The sequence below is a fragment of the Mauremys mutica genome, chromosome 2 (genome assembly GCF_020497125.1).
Source record: "Mauremys mutica isolate MM-2020 ecotype Southern chromosome 2, ASM2049712v1, whole genome shotgun sequence".
NCBI classification, from domain to species: domain Eukaryota; kingdom Metazoa; phylum Chordata; order Testudines; family Geoemydidae; genus Mauremys; species Mauremys mutica.
The window spans coordinates 65810008-65834624 of NC_059073.1; the positions used below are offsets into that span (position 1 = coordinate 65810008).

At 39.6% G+C, this 24617-nt stretch overlaps 1 protein-coding gene and 1 long non-coding RNA gene across 2 annotated transcripts in view; one reads left to right on the forward strand and one right to left on the reverse strand.

Annotated features, from left to right (window-relative positions):
* NKAIN3 (sodium/potassium transporting ATPase interacting 3) overlaps nucleotides 1–24617 on the reverse strand; it is a 316215-nt gene that overhangs the window by 62970 nt on the left and 228628 nt on the right. The gene's annotated exons all lie outside the window — the stretch shown is intronic.
* The window catches only part of LOC123362819, a 53839-nt gene that overhangs the window by 13659 nt on the left and 15563 nt on the right, over nucleotides 1–24617 (forward strand). The gene's annotated exons all lie outside the window — the stretch shown is intronic.

The following is a 24617-nucleotide window of genomic DNA, read 5'->3' on the forward strand; positions in this document are numbered from 1 at the left end:
TAACACCATACAGGTGGTGGTTGTTGAAATGACATGGATGAGGCAGAAACAGTGAATACCTGAAGTTTCTCTTTGCTGTGGAGATGGCACAAGAGTGGCTGCACCCACAGAAAGGTGTAACTAGTGAGAGAAGGAAAATATAGGCTTCCCACCCTATGGATCAGAGGAAGATAGCTGCACTTTACACTTGAAGACAGGACATTTTGATAGGAGGCAGGATAGATGTCTTATTTTCTTTATGCCCCATTGAAGGGAGTGTGGGAAAGAGACAGAATGCCTCTCAAGGAAGTTTCTTCCTTGAAGCTGGCCTAGAAAGCTGTGGAATAAGACTAAATTTTTAAATCCCTTCTTTTAATTCTCTGACACATGCTTTATTTCTCAGTCACCAAGGAAGAGGGAAACCGAGGCAGAGCAGCTGGACTCTGTCCTACACTGAAGTCACAAGCATTTCTGGCAGTGATTTTGTGAGATCTTGCAAGCTGAGGATGCTTGATCAGTACTTGGACAGGAGAAGCTCCAAGGAAAGCCATGGTGCAAGAGGAAGTAGTGTGTAGATTTACAATACCTACTTAGTGACTAGTACCAAGAGTAAACCAATATCTTAGTATATTGGGAGCACTGTGCTGTCTTTTAGAAGGCACGTGAAAGGAAGGTCCTGAACACTAAGGTTCGTTAAAGAGTAAAGGGTTTAAGCCCAGTTTCTTGACCTAATTCCAGCTGGTTCCTTCAATTCTATCTGTGGTTTCAACAATTTTCAGTTGCAGAAATTCACATCCTGTACTAAACAGTTCTGTCCTCCATGCATGACAGGCTAATTACTAGTGCTGGATGGAACGGTCTCCATAATAGAAACTTGTAGTATTGAAGCTATATAGCAGTTTGCCATGTTGGATGAAAAACACTATATGAAAGTGGCTCATTGGTAAATAAAATAATTAGCAGCAAGATACAGAATAGGAAATGTTTTATAGATTGAATAAAAAAGGCTACTGAAAGATGTGTCACATCCAAAATTGTTATAATAGGTGAAAAGAGCACATCTGCAGAAAAACTCCCTGCAATCTGTTGTTGGTATTGTCTTTATATGTCACAGAAGATGCAGAAATTGTTGCTGTCAACAGCAGTGGTGGCTGCCACTTCTTTTCTGCTAAACTCTGTTCACTTTGTTACACCCCCAATCTCTTTCTTTTGTCCATTTGTCACAGCCTGTCATGTAGATTTTGAGCTCTCTGGGGCAGAGACTATCTACTTTGCTATTTGTCTGGACAGTACCCAGCATAATTAGACCTCTTGACCGGGGTTCCTGGGCACTACCATAATAAAAATAATAAACAATATTATCAACATATATTCTTTAAAAAGGTCCACTCTATGTAGGAAAGTGATTGCCAAAGTTATCCAGAGAATAGAGAAAATGCTTCTCGCTGTAGTACAAGGCTTGCTTATGGAATATAATTTGTTTAAGGGAAGGCTTCTTGTTTCCTTCTAAAAATGTTGTTATTAACATACAACTTACACACTGAATGAAGAAGAATATGTCATGAAAAGATGTTACTGATTGCTTCAGTATGATTTCTGAAGCAGAAAAATAAACAAATCCACAACCATGTACCCTCCATGTGTTCAAAATCAGTACCAAGAAGGCTCTAAGAGAATAAGACTTGCATGTAGAATATGTTTTTGTCCAGATAAAGGGCTTTGTGTTTAACAAAAATTAGTCTCTATGACTGTAGTCCAATTCCATTTGTTTAAGTAAAATAAACCCTTTCCGAAGTGATGGAGTAGTGAAGAGTAAAGGTCTTTAGCAGACACTACAGTCATGGAGACTTCCCCTTTGTAAACTCTGCTTCATTTTTTTTTGTTTGGTTTTATTTTTCTGCTATGTTAAAAAGTTCTGACAATGATGTTAATTTAACAGGCATGGTATTAAACTGTATGGCAAGGATTAGCAATTAGCATACTAATTAAGGAGAGAGCAGTGTGAGCACTTTATCATGCTTTTTAATTTGTATTATTTACTGATGAAGTACAAGATGACAGGGACTAGAGCTGAGGGGAAAGAACAAGGGGCCTTAACACTATAGTAGTTTTTTAGTTTGGGCAAACAGAGGCTTGACTGAACTAGGAAAAAGTCTTGATATACAGGGGTTATGTTTCATCACTGCTTGATTGCAGTTTAGCTAACTGGCTTAATGAAAGATGTGAAGAGTGGCAGTGCATGATCTAAACCAGTATTTAAACAGTAGGAACGTAGCATAGAAGGTTACTTGTGTCCTTTTTTATACTTCTCACAAATTAATTTGTACACTTGATCCTTCGGAGAAGGAGGAGCTATTAGGAAAGTGTTTATCTGTGTTATGTGTAAATGACGTATTTTCTGGAATTTGTAATTATCGACATCCAGCTGCAGGATTGAGGAGACCCCCACATGGTGATGGCTTAATAGAGCTTTTCGGTCTCTAGTTTCCATGACTGACATGTATGTAGAACAAAAAACTTTTCAGTTCTTTGTTTTTAAAGAAGGGCTGGGCTAGGTCCAGTGAGTCAAAGACAGGAAAAGAACAGCCAACCCAGGTATTAGAGTTTATAGATCTAAAGGAACTTGTCTTGCTATAGCTAGAGCTCAAGTAAATTGAATCAAAAGTGCTTTCTGAAAGCTGTTTCTCTAGAGATAACCAAAAAGTGCTTCTCACAGCCAAGCAGAGTCTAGCCTCTACCATAGATCAGCCTGACAAACCTTAGGAGAGAGCTTCCTGAGCTCACTTATAGTCCTTCGGGATAGAGTAATTCATTCCATCTGAGCCCAGTCACGTTTCCTTAATTGTTGGCCTCCCTAGCAAAAGGAGGAAGCTTTTGTTGATCTGGAGTAGGATACCCTTCCTCTCCAATGTTTAGCAAGGAGGCTATGGACTACCTCCTGTGAACCAAAGCTGGCCTGCACTTTTTTGGATTTCAACGAGGCAGAAGAGGCAAAAAAAGTACAGTACATTCGATTATATTGTATGTATCTAAACAGGCTAAATAAATAAATCCCTTAAAAGAAAAAAACACCACCTATTACATTGTGGGGCTGTTTAGGGAGAACTCATTTCTTCACTGAAAAAAAGCTGATTGTGAGACTGGTATTTTACAAACATGGCAGCATTCAAACATGGGTTTATTGAAATATTATTTTAATTCGGTTCAAGATCAACTGATTCCAGATGGTTCATCTGGAATTCCCACAGCTAGGCCTGTCAGATACGCTGAAATACTAATTAGACGTTTCACACACTGATGGGCTTTGAATAAGTTGGATCCTCTGAAGAAAAAATTCTTAGGAGTAATCATGAAGAGGATTGATGAAAATGTCTAGCTACTAGTCAGCAGCAGTTATAAATACGAAGAAGAGACATGGGTGCATTAACTATGGGTAAAGCTGTGAGTCTGTCACAGAGGTCACAGAAGTCAGATTCTGTGACTTTCTGGGACCTCCATGACTTCTGCAGCCTGCAGGTGCGACTGACTTTAGCTGTTTGGGTGGCCCTGGGGCCAGCCACACTGCCCCCCCCCACAGCAGCAGCAGTCCCTGGCTTCCCCCCTGGCCCAGCTGCAGTGCGCCAGCAGCAGCGGTGGCAGTCCTGGGCCACCCCTCACCATCGGTGGTGGCAGTGATGGTCCCAGGCCAGCTCCCTGCCAGCATCAGCTGCAGCGATCCCGGGCTGGTGGGGCCATCTCCTGCCAGCAGTGGTGTCAGTGGTTCCAGGCTGTTCCTCCCTCCCCCGAGCACCAGCGGGCGCCCAGGAGCCTCCCCCCCCGCATCATCAGCCAGCACCCCAGAATGCCTCCTCCCAGCACCAGCAGGTGCCCGGGCACCTCAGAGCCCCACCCCAGCACAGAGCCCCCCTCCAGAGCAGAAACTGTGCCCCCAGATCCCCCCAGAGCACCCAAGATTTAGTTAGGTGTATATAGTACAAGTCATGGACAGGTCACAGGGCCATGAATTTTTGTTTATTGCCCGTGACCGGTCTATATTTTACTAAAAATACCCATGACTAAATCTTAGCCTTAACAATGGGTAGAAAACAGTGGAGAACATATTTAAACAACAACATCATTGCATCAAACAATGGTGCATCCTTACTTAGGTACTATGTTTAGTTTTAGTCACCTCAGTGAAAAAACAGCTAAGAATACCAAGTTCCAGAGAAGGGCAACAAAAAGTAGTTAGACATATGGTGAGATAGAAATTCATTATCAAACTATAGTGGACACTTTCTCACCTATTGTACTCAGCTTTTCTCTCTACACACTGTGTTTGGACCAATCTTTCCAACTCCAATTTCCTCATTACCAACATATTGTAATACTTTCCCACCCCATCCCTGGGCCCTGTGGAGGGCACTCGACCTAGAATAGAAGGAAGGATGGTTGTTCTTCCTTGATAAATGCTCTCTACTCCACCAAGAGGCAGGGATAACAACTACTTAGAGAAAACTGGGCAATATTGCTAATTAATGCTCACATCTCCCTCATAAGGGGGATTATCAGCATCCCCATTTTAGAGCTGGGGAAAAACTGAGACTAATGTGGTTTTTTCCAGTATCACACAGTAAATGAGCCTCTGACCAAGAATGAGAACCAAGGCATTTCACTCAGCCTTTGTCTGTCTCAGTTTCATTATCTGTCCAACGAGTCGAATGATACCAACAATAATACTTTGCTTAGTTCTTTGCTTTTACATAGCATTGTCATCCGTAGATGTCAAAGTGCTCATCAACACTAAACTTGCACCTGTGGGAACATTTTACAGATGGTGCAACTGAGGCACAGAGAGATGTGTAGGTGATGTGCCCAAGATCACCCAGCAAATAAGTGTTAGATCCAGAAGTTTAAGCCAGATATTTTGGTTCAGAGGTCAAGGCCAACCCACTAGCTCATATTGCTTCCTAGGCAAATCACTTAGGCTCAGATCCTCAAGGCACCTAACTTCCATTTAAAACAGTCCCATTAATTTCAATGGGGGTTAGGTGTCTACATATCTTTGAGGATCTGAGCCTTAAACACTGACCCTGCTACCACTGAGAGCAATGAAAAACCTGTCACTGACCTTCAGTGTGCAATATCAGACTTTTAACTCACCCAGCTCTCCATTTTCTTAACTGTAAAATGGTCTCATACCAATATTTTGTACTTACACAAAGCTTTTCCATGTGCAGATCTCATTCTGATTTGGGGTTGTTTTACACTCACGGGGCTTTCCCTTTGCGCAAGTTTATATGCCTACACAAGGTGCAAGGCAGAGGAGAATCAGATCCCATAACTGATAAATATTTAGATTTGAAGCAGTATTTCTGAGAGGCACTGTGTTTCAGTGAATAAGAAATGGGTCTCTCACAACAGAGAGCTGGCCTCTTCTCCCAGGTCAAAATCTCCCGGTGTGACTTTGGGGTATGAGAATCGAACCTTCTGAGCTTCAGCAACCTCATCTGCAAAAGGAGCATAATGATATTTGTCTACTTCTTAGGGGAGCGAGGTTTAATGACATAAGGATCAGAAAAGGCCTCCTGCATCTCTCCACAGCTCCAATAGCAGTGAAATGCCATTCAAAGCTTTGCTGTCCTTAGGGTTGTGTTTTTAAGGGAGGTTTTCAGAGTGTAGGGACTTGCAGAAAAGCTAATACAACCCCAGGATGCAATAACTCGCCTATAGCATTCCTGTAAAGCTTTGGGGGCAGATGTGAGGTCATTCCACTCTGCCTTCCTACTCCTGCCTTCTTAGCCAAGGATTTTGGCAAACGGAAATCCATGGGGCATGTGGTAGGAGCAGGGATGGTGCCATGGAGGGTAAATGGAGGCAGGGTAAGGGGTGAGTTGTACAGAAGGGACCCTCCAAACCAGTAATACTGGTCACATGATCTGGCTAATTGTTTCTATGTCCCTACTAACAATACCACAAATGAAAGTAACACTATTGCCTCAAACTAATTGTTTTTCCTGCAGATCTTCTTTGCATTACTGGTTGATTAGTAACAAATTCTCTTATTAGTACCGTTTGCATTTCCCATGTCGGGTCATGGTCTATTTCTCCCAAAGGTAAAACTCATCCCACTAATTCAGCCCAAATGAAGGAGCCCATGTTGTGACAATTATTATCTCAATTAGTGACATCATTAACATGCTGCAACAGAAGTAACTACACGTTACTGCATTTTAACAGGTGGAAACATTAAATTCTTAATTAACTTTATTGGAGAGAAAGTTATTAGAGTACATTTTAAAAGGTCAACCTAAAGGTTAAGAGAACAGCAGCACTATACTGTAATTACTTCTTTTAAGGGCTAAAACCTTCTCTCAGGGGTTGGAAAGCAAAGAGCAAAAAGCTCTGTTCACACAGTGACAATTCATTAAGGAGTGTGCTATGTTCTTCCTAACAATCTAATCTAAGATGTAAACCTAAATTACTGCACATAGGCCAGAGTATACAGACAGGTTGTTGATTGCCTCTGGATATGTATCAACTCCTTATCCATATATAATATCTAATTTTCACAGAAAGATACTCTTACCAAGACACTGTGGTGGCTGATTCTCTATAAAATACATTGGATAGTGTTCTGTCTAAAAAAGTTTACTTAAAATAGTAGCTTCAAGCCTTTGTTCCTGGCACAGTGGTACATTGTACTTTTGTGCATCTTTATTTTATTCTCTAGGCAAAAAGGCACATTTCCAAATAGAAAACTTAATAAAAAAAGATTTAAGGTTGAAAGTGTGTTTCACTGGATCCCCACTAACAGGTTAGAGCTCCCCCAAGATAATTGTATTTTCTTTCAAAAAATTCTAAATCTCTCGCAGTAGGTTTACACCAGTGTAATTCAATTGATTCAGCTGGAGTTAGTGCTGATATACAAAGGTATGTGAGAGAGGAGAGTTAGATGCTTATCTATAGAGTTAGGAACCTAACTTTAGGAATTCATTATTGAAAATGAGGCTACATCTACTTTTGAGCTGGAAGGTGTGATTCCCAGCTCACTTAGATGTATCCACACTAGCTCTGCTCAAGCCAGGGCACTAAAAATAGTGTAACTGGGATAGCACAGGTGGTGGCTCAGGCTAGCTGCCCGTGTACACAGGGCTGGATTTAGGGGCAGGCAACTATCTGGGGTGCCAGGCTTGTTGGATGCCAGGCTCGGGGTGCTGTTTTTGTTGTTAGCAACAAAAGGGAAAATAGAATGCTTGAAGTAAAATGTGTCAGTTATACTGGATGTGGGTTCATTTTTCACTAACTTTCTAGAATGTTCTGGACCTTTGTAGAATCTCATGGAAACTTCCAGATTTCAGAGAACTAAATTTTCCTTGAACTTCCTAGAATGTTGTCAGTCATGCCCTCACGGGTATATAAGGGGCTGAGTGTCACCAGTGAGTCAGTGAGATATAAGAATGAAGTGGGAGCCCAGGTGCGATATTGTGAACCTTGTTTTATTGTGTAATTGTGAAAGTGTACTTGTGTTTTAAGACTTGAAAAAAGTAAGTAGTGACTAATAAAGGACATATTTAATGGGACACCAAAGGTATCTATCTAATCCCTATCTATGCAGCAATATAAAAGAAATACTGTTACTTCTTTTGCCAGGATTAACACAAAAGGTTTCATGACTTTCTAAGACTGTGGAACATAGACTTTTGCTCTCCCTAACACTATCTGTTTTCCTGAGTAGAAAATAAAAGATGCCCATGAAGAAGTCTTCAGGAGCTCAGTATAGGAAGCAACAAGCTCAATTGCAATCTAGTTTGCAGCAAGAGGCAAATTTGATGGGAAAATATCTGAAACAGAACAACATAGCCTGGGCTTTAGGCAGTAATGATTGTCCCAGTGCCGAAGAAATTGAAGAGTGCAGCGTAAATGATGGAAGTCCTATTATTAAGGAATTAGCAGATTTACCTACGGATAAGGAATGGAAATGTGAGGAAAGTGATGGAGAATTGTCCAGTTTTCTTGGTGGTGTAAAGGAGAGTGATGATGAAGAATGTGGCTCACATGAAAAGGAGAGATAGATAAAGAGAAATCAGCCTCGCACGATGACAGAAACAGTGAGAAAAATTGCATACCACAAATTGATACATCAGATCCTGCTTTATGGCCGGTGATCCTAAACTCTGCTGATATTCATTGTACAATTTTGAACAGGCTGGGCAAAATCGAGGCTATGTAGTTTCAAGTAAATGAGCAGAAGTGACTTTTTTTAAAGTCAGACTATGAAAGTGTGCCTGAGAATGGTGAGAAACTGAATTGGCATTGGCTACTTTACTTTAAATCAACTGACAAATTGTTCTGTATTTGTTGCAAAATATTTGACAAGAATTTCAAATCATTGCTTGCACTTTCTGGGTACAATTACTGGCATAAATTAGCTGATGAGCTTACGCAACATGAAAAATCACCTGGCCATTCAGCTCAAGATGAATAAATGCGTAAATGCAGAAAACCAGTGCATTATTAGTGTAGAAACCCAGCACTTGAGGAATGTGCATGAGCATCTGATCTCAATTTCCCTCTTCCTTACAAAGAATAATTTGGCTTTTCAGGGGTCAGATAAGTTATTCACTGAACATAATAATTTCCTTGATTTCATAGAGCTCCTTGGGAAATATGACAACAACATCATGCATAAGCACCTACATCGAGTAGTTCACAAAGAAGCTATGGACCATTACTGCAGCAAAACAATTCAAAATGAACTGATTGACCTTATGGCAAGGTAGGTGCTTGATAACATATTGATGAGACTTGGCAAAGTGAAGTACTACGCCGTAGTAATGGACTGCACTCCTGACATTAGTCACAGTGAAAAGATGTCATTTACAGTCAGATTTGTTGACAATGAGGATGGCTGTCTCCAAGTAAAGGAACACTTTATCCGTTTCTGGTCTGTGGACAACTCTGCTGGGAAAAACCCTAACAGAACTGTTCATGAACGTTTTGAATGAGAATAAAATAAAGCTTCAGGACTGCCGTGGCCAAGCCTATGGCTACGGCTACAGCATGAACATGAAGGGAAGAAACTGGCATTCAGGTAAGGATCCTTGCACTGAATCCAAGAGCTTTCTTCATGCCTTGAGGCTGCCATTGCCTCAACCTAGTTGTGTAAGATGCAGCATCATCATCTCTCTTTGGAGTACTTCAAAGGATATATATCCTGTTTTCAGCATCAACTATAGGGGGAAGATCCTCATGGACAATGTTACAAATTTGACTGTGAAGCAGCTAAGTGACATTTGCTGGGAGAGCCACATTGACAGCATAAGACCAGTGAGGTACCAAGTGACTGAGGTTTATGATGCCCTGATGGAATTGGTGCAGTTGGGTAAAGCCAAGGCTGAAATCCGAAATGAGGCACACCTGGCAAACCACATCACTGACTTCAAATTTCTGGTCTCAATTGTAGTGATATCCTGTTCCAAGTAAACATAGTAAGCAAAGCATTAAAAATCTCAGTCAGTCAATGGACATTGTGACTACTACTACTTTGAGGAGAAGCTGCCTTGATTTCATTGTGGCCTACAGGGACAACAGATTTGAAAATGCCATCATTGCTGCCAAAGAAATGGCAGAAAACTTATTCATCGGAAGAAGAGAGTTTGGTTATGAGGGCAGAGATGAGGTGATGAGAAGCTTGGAACTAAAATTCAAGAGGAAGTTTTTTTGATCCCTTGTTGACACTGCTTGAGTGCCCATCGAATAAAGGTTTGGACAAATGAAGCACCACAAAAAGATCTGGTTTTTTTGGTATGACCTTAGTATGCTGCCAGTGGACAAGAAAACACTCTTGAACAATTGTACGGATCTTCACTAGATGCTGAAAACATGGGGAATGTTCGGACATCAATGATAAAGACCTCTCTGTTGAACTGGACATCTGTCACATTTTGCCACACGGGAATCACTCTCTATTCCAGGTTCTCCAATTCATTCATGATGCAGAGCTGAAGGACAGTTTTTCTAGTGTGTGGATAGCTTTGAGTATTCTGCTCACACTCCTGATCACAGTTGCAAATGGTGAACGCAGCTTTTTGATGTTCAGGTTCATTAAAACGTATCTTCAATGATGACCAATGAGAGACTAACATCACTTGCTATTTTCTCTCTTGAAAATGCCATTGGCCAGTCTTTGGATCTCTCTGATGCTGTGCTTCACTTTGCGAGGGCAAAGGCAAGAAAAGTGACCTTTTGAACTAAAGTACTTGGGTTAAACTTCTAAGGCTGTCATCTACTGTAACACTATTTACTACTGGTGCACAGTTCAATTTCTTGATGTTAGTAAATTTCAGTTATTCTTAAAATTAACTGAAGCTCAGAGGAAATTAATTTTTCTATTTGCTTATATATAGCATGAATAAATACAGATTTAAAGATCATGGTTGCAAATTTATCCTCTTATAAAACAGGGACAAATAACACATGCCAATTGTTCATCAAAGTTGTGAAATGGGCTACAAATGCAATACAAAATAAGGTATTCAAAAGTTTAACAAATGGGGAGGGCACTGAAGATGCTTCTCACCAGGGCACCATTTGGTCTAGGGCTGGCCCTGCGTGTACATACCCAATGTGTCCTGGCAGTTACCACGTACTCAAGTGACTAGCCCATGCTGGCACACCAGTTCCACTGTTGTTTATAGCAACCTAGACAGCAGAGTTAGCATGGGTACATCTATATGTGCTAGGAATCACACATCTTAGCTCATATGGAAACATAGCCTTAGAGTCAAATCAGTCCCACTAGGGAAAATATAGAATTGTGTTCTGAATATCCTGATATGGTCAAGAAGCCCATAAAGCTATTTCAACAGAGCGCAGCATCAAATATATTTCAGATCTTCTATAACTTTTCCTGGTCACTATACAGTGCTCCCTCACTATGTCAAATGAAAAGACTTTTAGTCAGTTGCTTATACGGATGAAAAGAAATAAGCTGACTGTGGGAATGATGAACAAAGGGCCTAGTGTTCTTAAGGCTTGGAGTTCTTTAAAAGCTAAACATTAAGTCCTCCTAAATGGGGCTGAATCAAAATGCACTATAATGCAAAATACCACCCTCGTGTAAGGGTGACCAGGTAGAAAGTGTGAAAAATCGGGACCCTTTCCCCCTCAGGGGGATATAGTTGCCTATATAAGACAAAGCCTCTAATATTGGGATGGTCCCGATAATATGGGGATGTCTGGTCACCCTATCCCATGTTGGCTTTTGTCATTAACTACTTAGACAAGGTTACAATGACAACTCTCCCTCTTTCTCCAATTCCCATCCTCTGCAGTCATTAGCATGCAAGAGTGATCAGAGGATATAATATGAATATAACTTTTTTTAAAAAAACAAAACATAACACACCACCACAAATTCTTGGACTGCTCAAAGGCTTCATAACTCCATTTTTCATTCCAGATGGAATAGCTGGCCTTTTCCTTGGCATAAGTTGTGTCCTCCCTTTAATTTTTCACAGTCCAGGTACTGTGATCTTTAATACATTATCATGTTCAGCATGTTCTTCTAAGAATTACAGAAATATCACACACAGTGCTGCTAGCCTGTTTAGTGAGTTAGTTGTTGGGTATTCAGCATATCACCAAATAATTGTATTGTATAGAGATATTAGTCTCTACATACTTCAAATTGATGCTATAATAAACCCACTTTTTACACATACACTTCCCAGTGTCACAAAACAGAACCAAATCATATGAAATTTCACATGTAATCTTATCCAGGGTATTTTGGAACAAATTGGACACGAGGACAAATGCAAAGTACTCCACTTAGGAAGGAGCACTCAGTTGCACACATACAAAATGGGAAATGACTGCCTAGGAAGGAGTACTGCAGAAAGGGATCTGGGGGTCATAGTGGACCACGAGCTAAATATAAGTCAGTGTAATACTGACTGTTGCAAAAAAACTGAACATCATTCTGGGATGTATTAGCAGGAGTGTTGTAAGCAAGAGATGAGAAGTAATTCTTCTGCTTTACTCCACTGTGATTAGGCCTCAACTGGAGTATTGTGTCCAGTTCTGGGCACCACATTTCAGGAAGGATGTGGACAAATTGGAAAGAGTCCAGAGAAGAGCAACAAAAATGATTAAAGGTCTAGAAAAACATGACCTATGAGGGAAGATTGAAAAAGAACTCGGTTTGTTTAGTCTGGAAAAGAGAAGACTGAGAGGGGACATGACAACAGTTTTCAAGTATGAAAAAGGTTGTTACAAGGAGGAGGAAGAAAATTGTTTTTCTTAACCTCTGAGGATAGGACAAGAAGCAATGGGCTTAAATTGCAGCAAGGAAGGTTTAGGCTGGACATTAGGAAAAACTTCCTAACTGTCAGAGTGGTTAAGCACTGGAATAAATTGCCTAGGGAGGTTGTGGAATCTTCATCACTGGAGATTTTTTTAAGAGCAGGTTAGACAAACACCTGTCAGGAATGGTCTAGATAATTAGTCCTGCCATGAGTGCGGGGGACTGGACTAGATGACCTCTTGAGGTCCCTTCCAGTTCTATGACGTCTGGGATAGTGCAGGTGAAAAAGGTAAAAGGCACATTTCCTTTATTTTTTGTTTTTGTCATATCTCCAAATTGGTTTGGCCTAGAAATTCAGTTTTGTTATAGTGTTGATATGGATGAGAATTGGTGCCTTTACCTAGTTTAGGAGTGAGGAAGGGATGAGCAAGGATTTATTTAGATATGTTATGGGATTTCCATGTGCATGATGTAATCTGAAGCCCCTGATGCACACAAACATGGTCCACTGTGGACCTTTTATTGTCTGAAGAAATGAGATTTTTTTACCCACGAAAGCTTATGCCCAAATAAATCTGTTAGTCTTTAAGGTGCCACCGGACTCCTTGTTATCTTCTGTATGGATCCAAAGCTTCATTTAAAAGTTCTCATGATCCCTGTGAAGCTGGCCACAGTAGAAGTGGCAGCCAAAGAACCACATGGAGGGGTGACCTGTGGGAATGTGACAGAGAAACACGTGGGAGACAGAGAAAACTAGTTTGGGAGCTAGCAGAAACAGAAAATATTCTTTGTCTGTGATAACCATTGCAGATAGAGCGGGAAATAAATGTTTAGAGCAGAGTCCTAATTACACCGCTACCTCGATATAATGCCACCCGATATAACATGAATTTGGATATAATGCGGTAAAGCAGTGCTCCGGAGGGGTGGGGGGGTCGGGGCTGTGCACTCCGGTGGATCAAAGCAAGTTCGATATAACGCGGTTTCACCTATAACGCGGTACGATTTTTTGGCTCCCAAGGACAGCGTTATATCGAGGTAGAGGTGTTTATTATTATCTTTGTAAGTAAAAGTACCTGCAGTTTTGGATGTGCAGGCTGCTGTGATCTGTCCTTTTCTTCATTTGCCATTGTTATCTAACCCAATCCTAGGTATTTCTAGGGTCTTAGTAGCTGGGTATCATGGCATTTTTGTTTTTATGTATTCTGGGGAAATGTTTTTTATGTGTAAGGTGAAATTTATATAAGGTAAAATACTGCCCCTATTGAAGTCAGTGGGTAGTTTTGCCATTGACTTCAATGGGGCCAGAATTTCATCTATAGTCTTTATCTTGCCAGATACCTGCTCACTGTCTTGATGACAATTTGCTCCTGACCTGACCAACAATAATGTCTAAAAATAATTTTCCTGCTTTGTCAACTAACTTCTTCCATTTCCTTACTACTGTTCTATCTTTTACTGACAGAGAAAAATGGCTATTTAAGATTTTGGTTATTTTGCTATTAATTTATATTTGAGAAAAACAAAGCCATTGACAGTATAATTTTTTTCCATGGGATCCAACCCTCAAATTAATGGGAATTGAAAACCTGACAAGTTCAGACTCATAAACAGTAAGGACCTAATTTCCCTCTCAATGATAATGTTAAAACTGTCATTTACTTCAGCAGTGCAGGTTTAGGCTGTAGCAGAGCAGTCATTCTAGATTCCTCACCTTTATGCCCATTGTACATTTTCCCTTTTTAGGACTCTATCTTGCAGTTCTTGTAAAGGCAAAATTTCCATTGAAGTCAAGGTTGTTTTGCCAAGTAAGGGCTGCAGGACATGTCTTTGTGTTTGTTTCTATTTTTTGTCTTTTCCTGAACATGTTTATACAGTCATTTTCTATTCTCCTTTCTTCACATGTTCATTATTACTTTGCTTTGATGTTTTTGGCTTGGGGTCCAACCCTCCAAACAGAGGAGTATATTTGGCTCCCAGTTACCATGGGATATAGAAACCTAGATAGATTTACTTTAGTATCAACATCTCACAGAAGAGACACAGAACCTCACAAGATTGGCTTATGGAAAAGCCAACCATTTTACACTACTAAATCTTTATCTTAACAGGATTTTCTTTATGTAATTATGATGTCTTAAGATCCCAAATTTTCTTCCACCTTCAGATTTCCCCCCTTTTTAATTAATATCTACTTCATGATTACATTCTTCTGTGTTTCTTTGTCCATGGTTTGGAATAACCCTGAAGATTCATTAAAATGCTTCCATAAGTGATACTGCCATGGACCCGATTGAAAGCCCACTGAAGTCAATGGCACCATCTGCTCTCCATCAGCTCACTAATTGTGTGATCTATAACATACTCACATCATCATACCCACTATGATTAGATTTAGTGCAGTAGCTTTACGTTTGTTCTCCTTCTTTACTAACTCCAGCTGGGTATACTCAGAGTGAATATTGGATCTCTGCAGGATACAGTATGGGATTATTATTTGGTTTTATCTGTAGGATAAAAACAGGTCAGGAATGTGTTTGGTATCACTAAAAAAATGCAAGGGAACAGATGCTTAATTTTATTGTGGTTGCCTCCGCTAACATGCACATTTGTTCTTACTAAGATAAATTGTTTTTTCTTCCAATCAGTGTCCGTGGTCAAATGGAACTGTGAAGTTAACATAATGAAGTAAATAAGGCATTATGAAAGGTGAAATTTGGTTGGTAAGAGCTCGGGTTTAGAATATAAGGACAACAAATGAAGCACTAAAAGTGCCATATGGTGACTAACAGGCTCAATTTGTTTCACAAGTGTTGCATTACACTAGATAAAAGAGCTTTTATGTCAATTTCTTTATCACATCTCTACAAACCAGCCCACTCTACTCCTTTATTAATTTACATTTTTTCACTTCCTTGTTAATACCAAATGTAAGAAAGCTCAAAATTGCCTGAAGTCTATACAAAGGGAGACTTGTTCTTCACAAGATCATAAATGTATCAAAATAGTACCAAAATAGCAAATGTGCCTAGTACACCTCAACCTAAATTAGACATGATAAAGTATACGGCATATGTGGAAAAAGAGTATCTAAAACTAGACAATGCAGTAAAAAATATTTAGCATGATTGCACTGGTGATATAGACGAGGTAGCAGAATAAGTGATTTGCATCTTCCATTTCTATGATTAAGATAATCCTTTTTGGTTTTAAAATGTTGATTATTTTCATTTTCTGAGGAATGAGAAAGAACATGAGAAAATGAGAAAGAAAATTAAACAATATTTGGTTACACAGAAAAAGAATTACATTGGAGCACAAGAGTACAATTGGGCTTGTTAATTGATCATAGCAAATGTTTCCAGATGTAGATACATAAGAACATAAGAAAGGCCGTACTGGGTCAGACCAAAGGTCCATCTAGCCCAGTATCTGTCTACCGACAGTGGCCAATGCCAGGTGCCCCAGAGAGAGTGAACCTAAAAGGCAATGATCAAGTGATCTCTCTCCTGCCATCCATCTCCATTCTCTGACGAACAGAGGCTAGGGACACCATTCTTACTCATCCTGGCTAATAGCCATTTATGGACTTAGCCACCATGAATTTATCTAGTCCCCTTTTAAACATTGTTATAGTCCTAGCCTTCACAACCTCCTCAGGTAAGGAGTTCCACAAGTTGACTGTGCGCTGCATGAAGAACTTCCTTTTATTTGTTTTAAACCTGCTGCCTATTAATTTCATTTGGTGACCCCTAGTTCTTGTATTATGGGAATAAGTAAATAACTTTTCCTTATCCACTTTCTCAACATCACTCATGATTTTATATACCTCTATCATGTCCCCCCTTAGTCTTCTCTTTTCCAAGCTGAAGAGTCCTAGCCTCTTTAATCTTTCCTCGTATGGGACCCTCTCTAAACCCTTAATCATTTTAGTTGCCCTTTTCTGAACCTTTTCTAGTGCTAGAATATCTTTTTTGAGGTGAGGAGACCACATCTGTACACAGTATTCGAGATGTGGGCTACCATGGATTTATATAAGGGCAATAATATATTCTCAGTCCTATTCTCTATCCCCTTTTTAATGATTCCTAACATCCTGTTTGCTTTTTTGACCGCCTCTGCACACTGCGTGGACATCTTCAGAGAACTATCCACGATGACGCCAAGATATTTTTCCTGACTCGTTGTAGCTAAATTAGCCCCCATCATGTTGTATGTATAGTTGGGGTTATTTTTTCCAATGTGCATTACTTTACATTTATCCACATTAAATTTCATTTGCCATTTTGTTGCCCAGTCACTTAGTTTTGTGAGATCTTTTTGAAGTTCTTCACAATCTGCTTTGGTCTTAACTATCTTGAGTAGTTTAGTATCATCTGCAAACTTTGCCACCTCACTGTTTACCCCTTTCTCCAGATCATTTATGAATAAATTGAATAGGATTGGTCCGAGGACTGACCCTTGGGGAACACCACTAGTTACCCCTCTCCATTCTGAGAATTTACCATTAATTCCTACCCTTTGTTCCCTGTCCTTTAACCAGTTCTCAATCCATGAAAGGACCTTCCCTTTTATCCCATGACAGCTTAATTTACGTAAGAGCCTTTGGTGAGGGACCTTGTCAAAGGCTTTCTGAAAATCTAAGTACACTATGTCCACCGGATCCCCCTTGTCCACATGTTTGTTGACCCCTTCAAAGAACTCTAATAGATTAGTAAGACACGATTTCCCTTTACAGAAACCATGTTGACTATTGCTCAAGCGTTTGTTTTTCTATGTGTTTGACAATTTTATTCTTTACTATTGTTTCAACTAATTTGCCCGGTACCGACGTTAGACTTACCGGTCTGTAATTGCCGGGATCACCCCTAGAGCCCTTTTTAAATATTGGCGTCACATTAGCTAACTTCCAGTCATTGGGTACCGAAGCAGATTTAAAGGACAGGTTACAAACCTTAGTTAATAGTTCTGCAATTTCACATTTGAGTTCTTTCAGAACTCTTGGGTGAATGCCATCTGGTCCCGGTGACTTGTTAATGTTGAGTTTATCAATTAATTCCAAAACCTCCTCTAGTGACACTTCAATCTGTGACAGTTCCTCAGATTTGCCACCTACAAAAGCCAGCTCAGGTTTGGGAATCTCCGTAACATCCTCAGCCGTGAAGACTGAAGCAAAGAATCCATTTAGTTTCTCCGCAATGACTTTATCATCTTTAAGCACTCCTTTTGTATTTTGGTCATCAAGGGCCCCCACTGGTTGTTTAGCAGGCTTCCTGCTTCTGATGTACTTAAAAAACATTTTGTTATTACCTTTGGAGTTTTTGGCTAGCCGTTCTTCAAACTCCTCTTTAGCTTTTCTTATTACACTCTTGCACTTAAGTTGTCAGTGTTTGTGCTCCTTTCTATTTGCCTCACTAGGATTTGACTTCCACTTTTTAAAGGAAGTCTTTTTATCTCTCACTGCTTCCTTTACATGGTTGTTAAGCCACGGTGGCTCTTTAGTTCTTTTACTGTGCTTCTTAATTTGGGGGTATACATTGAAGTTGGGCCTCTATTATGGTGTCTTTAAAAAGGGCCCATGCAACTTGCAGGGATTTCACTTTAGTCACTGTACCTTTTAACTTTTGTCTAACTAACCCCCTCATTTTTGTATAGTTCCCCCTTTTGAAATTAAATGCCACAGTGTTGGGCAGTTGAGGTGTTCTTCCCACCACAGGGATGTTGAATGCTATTGTATTATGGTCACTATTTCCAAGCGGTCCTCTTGGACCAGCTCCTGCGCTCCACTCAGGATTAAATCTAGAGTTGCCTCTCCCCTTGTGGGTTCCCGTACCAGCTGCTCCATGAAGCAGTCATTTAAAGTATTGAGAAATTTTATCTCTGCATTTCGTCCTGAAGTGAAATGTTCCCAGTCAATATGGGGATAATTGAAATCCCCCACTATTATTGTGTTCTTAATTTTGATAGCCTCTCTATTTTCCCTTAGCATTTCATCATCACTATTACTGTCCTGGTCAGGTGGTCGATAATAGATCCCTAATGTTATATTTTTACTAGAGCATGAAATTTCTATCCATAGACACTCTATGGAACATGTGGATTCGCTTACGATTTTTACTTCATTTGAATCTACACTTTCTTTCACATATAGTGCCACTCCTCCCCCTGCACGACCTGTTCTGTCCGATATATTTTGAACCCCGGAATGATTGTGTCCCATTGATTGCTCTCGGTCCACCAGGTTTCTGTGATGCCTATTATATCTATATCCTCCTTTATCACAAGGCACTCTAGTTCACCCATCTTATTATTTAGACTTTTGGCATTTGTGTACAAGCACTTTAAAAACTTGTCCCTGTTTATTAGCCTGCCTTTTTCTGATGTGCCAGATTCTTTTTTATGTGACTGTTTATCATCTGATCTGGCCCTTACATTATACTTTTCAGTCCTCTGCTCCTGACTGATAATTTGGTTCCATAGTTTTTCATGTCTTTAAAAGTGTTAAAAAAGATGGAGAACAGTAGTTGCTGAACCAACAAGAGGGAATGCCATTTTAGATTTGGTTTTGGTAAGTAGTGAGGACCTCATAGAAGAAATGGTTGTAGGGGACAACCTTGGTTCGAGTGATCATGAGCTAATTCAGTTTAAACTAAATGGAAGGATAAACAAAAATACATCTGTGACTAGGGTTTTTCATTTCAAAAGGGATAACTTTAAATAACTAAGGAAATTAGTTAGGGAAGTGGATTGGACTGAAGAACTTGGGGATCTAAAGGTGGAGGAAGCCTGGAATTACTTCAAGTCAAGTCAAAGTTGCAGAAACTATCAGAAGAAGCCTGCATCCCAAAAAAGGGGAAAAAATTCATAGGCAGGAATTGTAGACCAAGCTGGATGAGCAGGCATCTCAGAGAGGTGATTAAGAAAAAGCAAAAGCCTACAAGGTATGGAAGATGGGAGTGATCAGCAAGGAAAGCTACCTTATTGAGCTCAGAACATGTAGAGATAAAGTTAGAAAGGCCAAAAGCCATGTAGAATTTTCCCTTGCAAAGGGAATTAAAACCAATAGTAAAAGGTTCTATAGCCATATAAATAACAAAAAAAAAAAAAGAAGAAGTGGGACCACTAAACAGTGAGGATGGAGTGGAGGTTAAGGATAATCTAGGCATGGCCCAATATCTAAACAAATACTTTGCCTCAGTCTTTAATGAGGCTAATGAGGAGCTTACGATGACAAATAGGAATGAGGATATGGAGGTAGATATTACCACATCCAAGGTAGAAGCCAAACTTGAATAGCTTAATGGGACTAAATCAGGGGGCCCAGATATTCTTCATCCAAGAATATTAAAGGAACTGGCACATGAAATTGCAAGTCCATTAGCAAGAATTTTTAATGAATCTATAAACTCAGGGGTTGTACCGTATGACTGGAGAATTGCTAACATGGTTCCTATCTTTAAGAAAGGGAAAAAAAGTGATCCGGGCAACTACAGGCCTGTCAGTTTGACATCCGTAGTATGCAAGGTCTTGGAAAAAATTTTGAAGGAGAAAGTAGTCAAGGACATTGAGGTCAGTGGTAATTGGGACAAAATACAACATGATTTTACAAAAGGTAGATTGTGCCACACCAAACTGATCTCCTTCTTTGAGCAGGTAACAGATTTTTTAGACAAGGGAAACGCAGTGGATCTAATTTACCTCGATTTCAGTAAGGCATTTGATACAGTTCCACATGTGGAATTATTAGCTAAACTGGAAAAGATGGGGATCAATATGAAAATTGAAAGGTGGATAAGGAATCAGTTAAAGGGGAGACCACAACGGGTCATACTGAAAAGTGAATTGTCAGGCTGGAGGGAGGTTACTAGTGGAGTTCCTCAGGGACTGGTTTTGGGACCAAATCTTATTTAATCTTTTTATTACTGACCTTGGCACAAAAAGTGGGAATGTGCTAATAAAGTTTGCGGATGACACAAAGCTGGGAGGTATTGCCAATACAGAGAAGGACTGGGATATCATACAGGAAGATCTGGATGACCTTGTAAATTGGAGTAATAGTTATAGGATGAAATTTAATAGTGAAAAGTTCCAGGTGATGCATTTAGGGATGAACAACAAGAATTTTTGTTATAAGCTGAGGACACATCAGTTGGAAGTAACAGAGGAGGAGAAGGACCTTGGAGTATTGGTTGATCACAGGATGACTATGAGCTGCCAATGTGATATGGCTGTGGAAAAAGCTAATGCGGTCTCGGGATGCATCAGGCACTGGTGAGACCTCATCCAGAATACTGTGTGCAGTTCTGGTCTCCCATGTTTAAGGAGGATGAATTCAAACTGCAACAGGTTCAGAGAAGGGCTACTAGGATGATCCGAGGAATGGAAAATCTGTCATGAAAGGAGACTGAAAGACCTTGGCTTGTTTAGCCTAACCAAAAGAAGTCTGAGGGGGAGATATGATTGCTCTCTATAAATATATCAGAGGAATAAATACCAGGGAGGGAAAGGAATTATTTAAGCTCAGTACCAATGTGGACACAAGAACAAATGGATCTAAACTGGCCATCAGGAAGTTTAGACTTGAAATTAGATGAATGTTTCTAACCATCAGAGGAGTGAAGTTCTGGAAGAGCCTTCCAAGAGGAGTAGTGGGGTCAAAAGACATATCTGGCTTCAAGACTAAGCTTGATAAGTTTATGGAGGGAATGGTATAATGGGATAGCCTAATTTTGGCAATTAATTCGTCTTTGACTACTAGCGGTAAATATGCCCAAAGGCTTGTGTTTGGATGTTAGATCGGGTGGGATCTGAGTTACTACAAATAATTCTTTCCTGGGTGTCTGGCTGCTGAGTCTTGCCCACATGCTTAGGATTTAGCTGATCACCATATTTGGAGTCGGGAAGGAATTTTCCTCCAGGGCAGATTGGCAGAAGCCCTGGGGGTTTTTCACCTTCCTCTGCAGCGTGGGGAACGGGTCACTTGCTGGAAGGTTCTCTGCACCTTGAAGTCTTTAAACCATGATTTGGTGACTTCAGTGGCTCAGACACAGGTTTCATACAGGAGTGGGTGGGGTGAGATTCTGTGGCCTGCATTGTGCAGGAGGTCAGACCATATGATCATACTGGTCCCTTCTGACCTTAAAGTCTATGATTCTTATCTTGTTCAAACCACTTTAAATCTGGCACTGCTCCACTGAAGCCAATGGCGTTACAATCACTGTAAATAGTTGTGAGTTCAGAATCAAACCCAGAATCTTACCTTCTGGTATGTGTTTTCTCTTCCAAGCTATACTACTATGATGTGTTCTCTCAAGGCCAGAGACAGGGTATCTTGCCAGGGTTATATAATGTATTTCCTGGCACACACACTAGAAGTACTAATATTAATTTAGAATGACACATTAGAGTAGAGATTTGTTTACTATCTTCTCCCAAAAGACCAAGTAAAGGATAATTGCTATATTTTCATTAACCATCACACTTATAGAGATAGTTACATCCCCTCTGAAAGCCAGCAAGCTGGGACAATTCCAAAAAACATGGATAGTTGTATCTTTGGCAGCCTGACAACCTCAGAAAATAGCCTGTAAAATGTGGTTTTATTTTTCTACTTCATATTAACTTTTGGTTTCAGAGTTTATTCCTTTAAAAACATGAATTTAGTGTTCAGGAAATATCCCCAATGGAGAAACCTGGAGAGAATGTTCTTTATGAACAAATATGGCATGGGCAGTGAGAATGTCCACATGCCATAAGTAAATAAGTAGTAAGTGGCTGCAGAAGGATTCATAAACCTATATATTTTTCATGAGAGACAGCATGGACACTAGAATTTAATATGAAACACAGGTGTTTGTAATGAGAAGGTTATATTTTCTCAAACACTGGTTCCTGGCAAAAGGAGGTAGTGATGAGGACTATATTTATCAAAACAAGAACAGAATAATATATCCTTTTTTCTAATTGCAACAAAGTGCCATTCCTAGTCATTAGAGAGACAAGGTGGGTGAGGTAATATCTTTTATTGAACCAACTTCTGTTGGTGAGTTAGAGATGCTTTTGAGCTACACAGAACTCCTCTTCAGCTCTATGTAAGCTTGAAAGCTTGTCTCTCACCATCAGAAGTTGGTCAATAAAAGTAATTACCTCATCCACCTTGTCTCGTGAATATCCTGAGAACAACATGGCTACAGCAACAATTCATAGTCATGAAAAGTTGAAGCACTCACTTATGCTTTTCTATATCTTCATATATGGTATTTAAAAAATATCAAAATTCACTAATTAATATGAGAGTTATTTGTCTGAATACTAACAAATGAGAGTAATTTCTATCTTACTATTTAAAAAATGAAAACTGTGCACAATACCTCTTGCTGAACCACTCCACACTGAATTAGTATTTCTGAGTTACTTCTTGTTAGTAATTAATTTGTGACAACTTGTTTTGAGATGCAAATATTAACAGGATTACAAGTGGTAGTACTTGCCTATTTATTGTCCTTGTTCTTTGGGATAATGTCCTAACTGGGCATACAGAAGCATCACATCAACAAGAGTGGTCTCATATTAACTTTGCTACACATTGTTGAGGTGTTATGAGTCATGATGACCTTAGCCTGTAATCTTCAGATGAAAACTGAAACCAATTGCTCTGTGACAGTCTCACACACATACAATCAATTGAGGCTACAGTGCTTTTAGTCCTAGTCTACACTTAAAATTTAGGTCAACATACCTACAGTTCTCAGGGATATGAACAATTTCACACCCTGCGTGATGCAGTTAGGTCAACCTAACTCCTGCAGTAGATGTAGCTAGGTTGTTAAAAGGATTCTTCCATCCACCTAGCTTCTGCCTCTTGAGAGAATAGATTTATTTCAGTGATGGACAAACCCCTTCCATTACTGTAGTAAGTGTCTACACTACAGCAGCACAGCTGCAGTACCATAACAGTGCTGCTGTAGTGGATATAGTGCAGACATATCCTTAAACTAGGGGCCTGATGCAGAGCCCACTGAAATCAATGGGAGGCACAGCGTCTTACTTTAGTAAAGTACATACTGTAAACAGAAATCAAGTTTTATTTTATAGCAACTGAGTATTTTCAAGTATTAGATTCAAACTAAAAATTCCATCTAAATTCTTTCCCTTTAATCAAATGATTTATAGTGGATATGAAGGGAGGAATACTGAACAGAAACAATTAATATCAGGCAGCAGTTTTTTTTCCTCTGCTGGCACTGTACATTACTATCCCTCATTCTCCCATCATGCCACTGAATTCTTGTTTAAATGACTCCTGCCTTCTCATTTCTTCAACCTTGACTACTGGGCTATTTCTCACTGTCATGGGCCTTAGAGAGAAAAAGGATTTTCAATATTCAAATGTCTGTTCCAGATTTGTTTTCTTTCAAATTTCTTCTATGAATGTACATCCTTTAGTACTGTGATATAGTTTGAAATGAATATTGTAATGATAGAGAACATTTACAGAACCACAGTTAAGGATTTCTCTTTAGTCAGTTAGGTGGCCTGCCAAATACATACCTTTAAAGTCTGTGGTTATCTTTCTTTGCTCTTTGTCTTTTCTTTTGCTATAAAGATATTTTACACTGATTGACCATCATTAACGTTAAAAAACTAACCAACCAACCCATCCCTAAAGCCTATTTTGAAAAGAGAAATCAACTGTGCCTCTAATTCTGCAGGGGCAATTTTGTGAAATGCACCCTTGATAAACTACGGGCACAAAACTGCATTGACAGAAAGAGTCCATATTTTCAAAATCATGTCAAAAATATATTTTGAATTGTAAGGGCCAGACTATGTACAGCAACTGTGTGAGTGTGCAGTAATGAGGGATAAGGAATCAATTTAATAACATCTGATGGAGGCAACCAAATCTTCTCATTAGGCAAAAGTTTTCTTTATCTCCACATCCTCACGCCATATTTTTGATGTTTTAACTACTTTTGCACCTATTTCATATCTAACTCTGGAATCTCCACCTTATAGTTTATGGAGGAATCTAACAATACAATTTTTATCAAGGACTTTCATAAAATCTTAATAACTTGTGTCACTGGATATGGATTGCCATCATCATTGAGTCTGGCTAAATACAATATTCCCTTTAGAAATCTACACTGGCAATTTCCAGAGAAATTACAGCTCTACTTGTTCTGCAGTTTGCCATTCGGTATGCCTTTCAATAATCCCAGATAAATCTGTTGCTATACTTGTAGTTAATGATAGATTTTCTATTTAATAGCCCAATGGAGAAATGTAAGCAGGTAATACAGCTAAGACCCCAAGACACTGCCAATCAATTTCAGGAACATCTCTT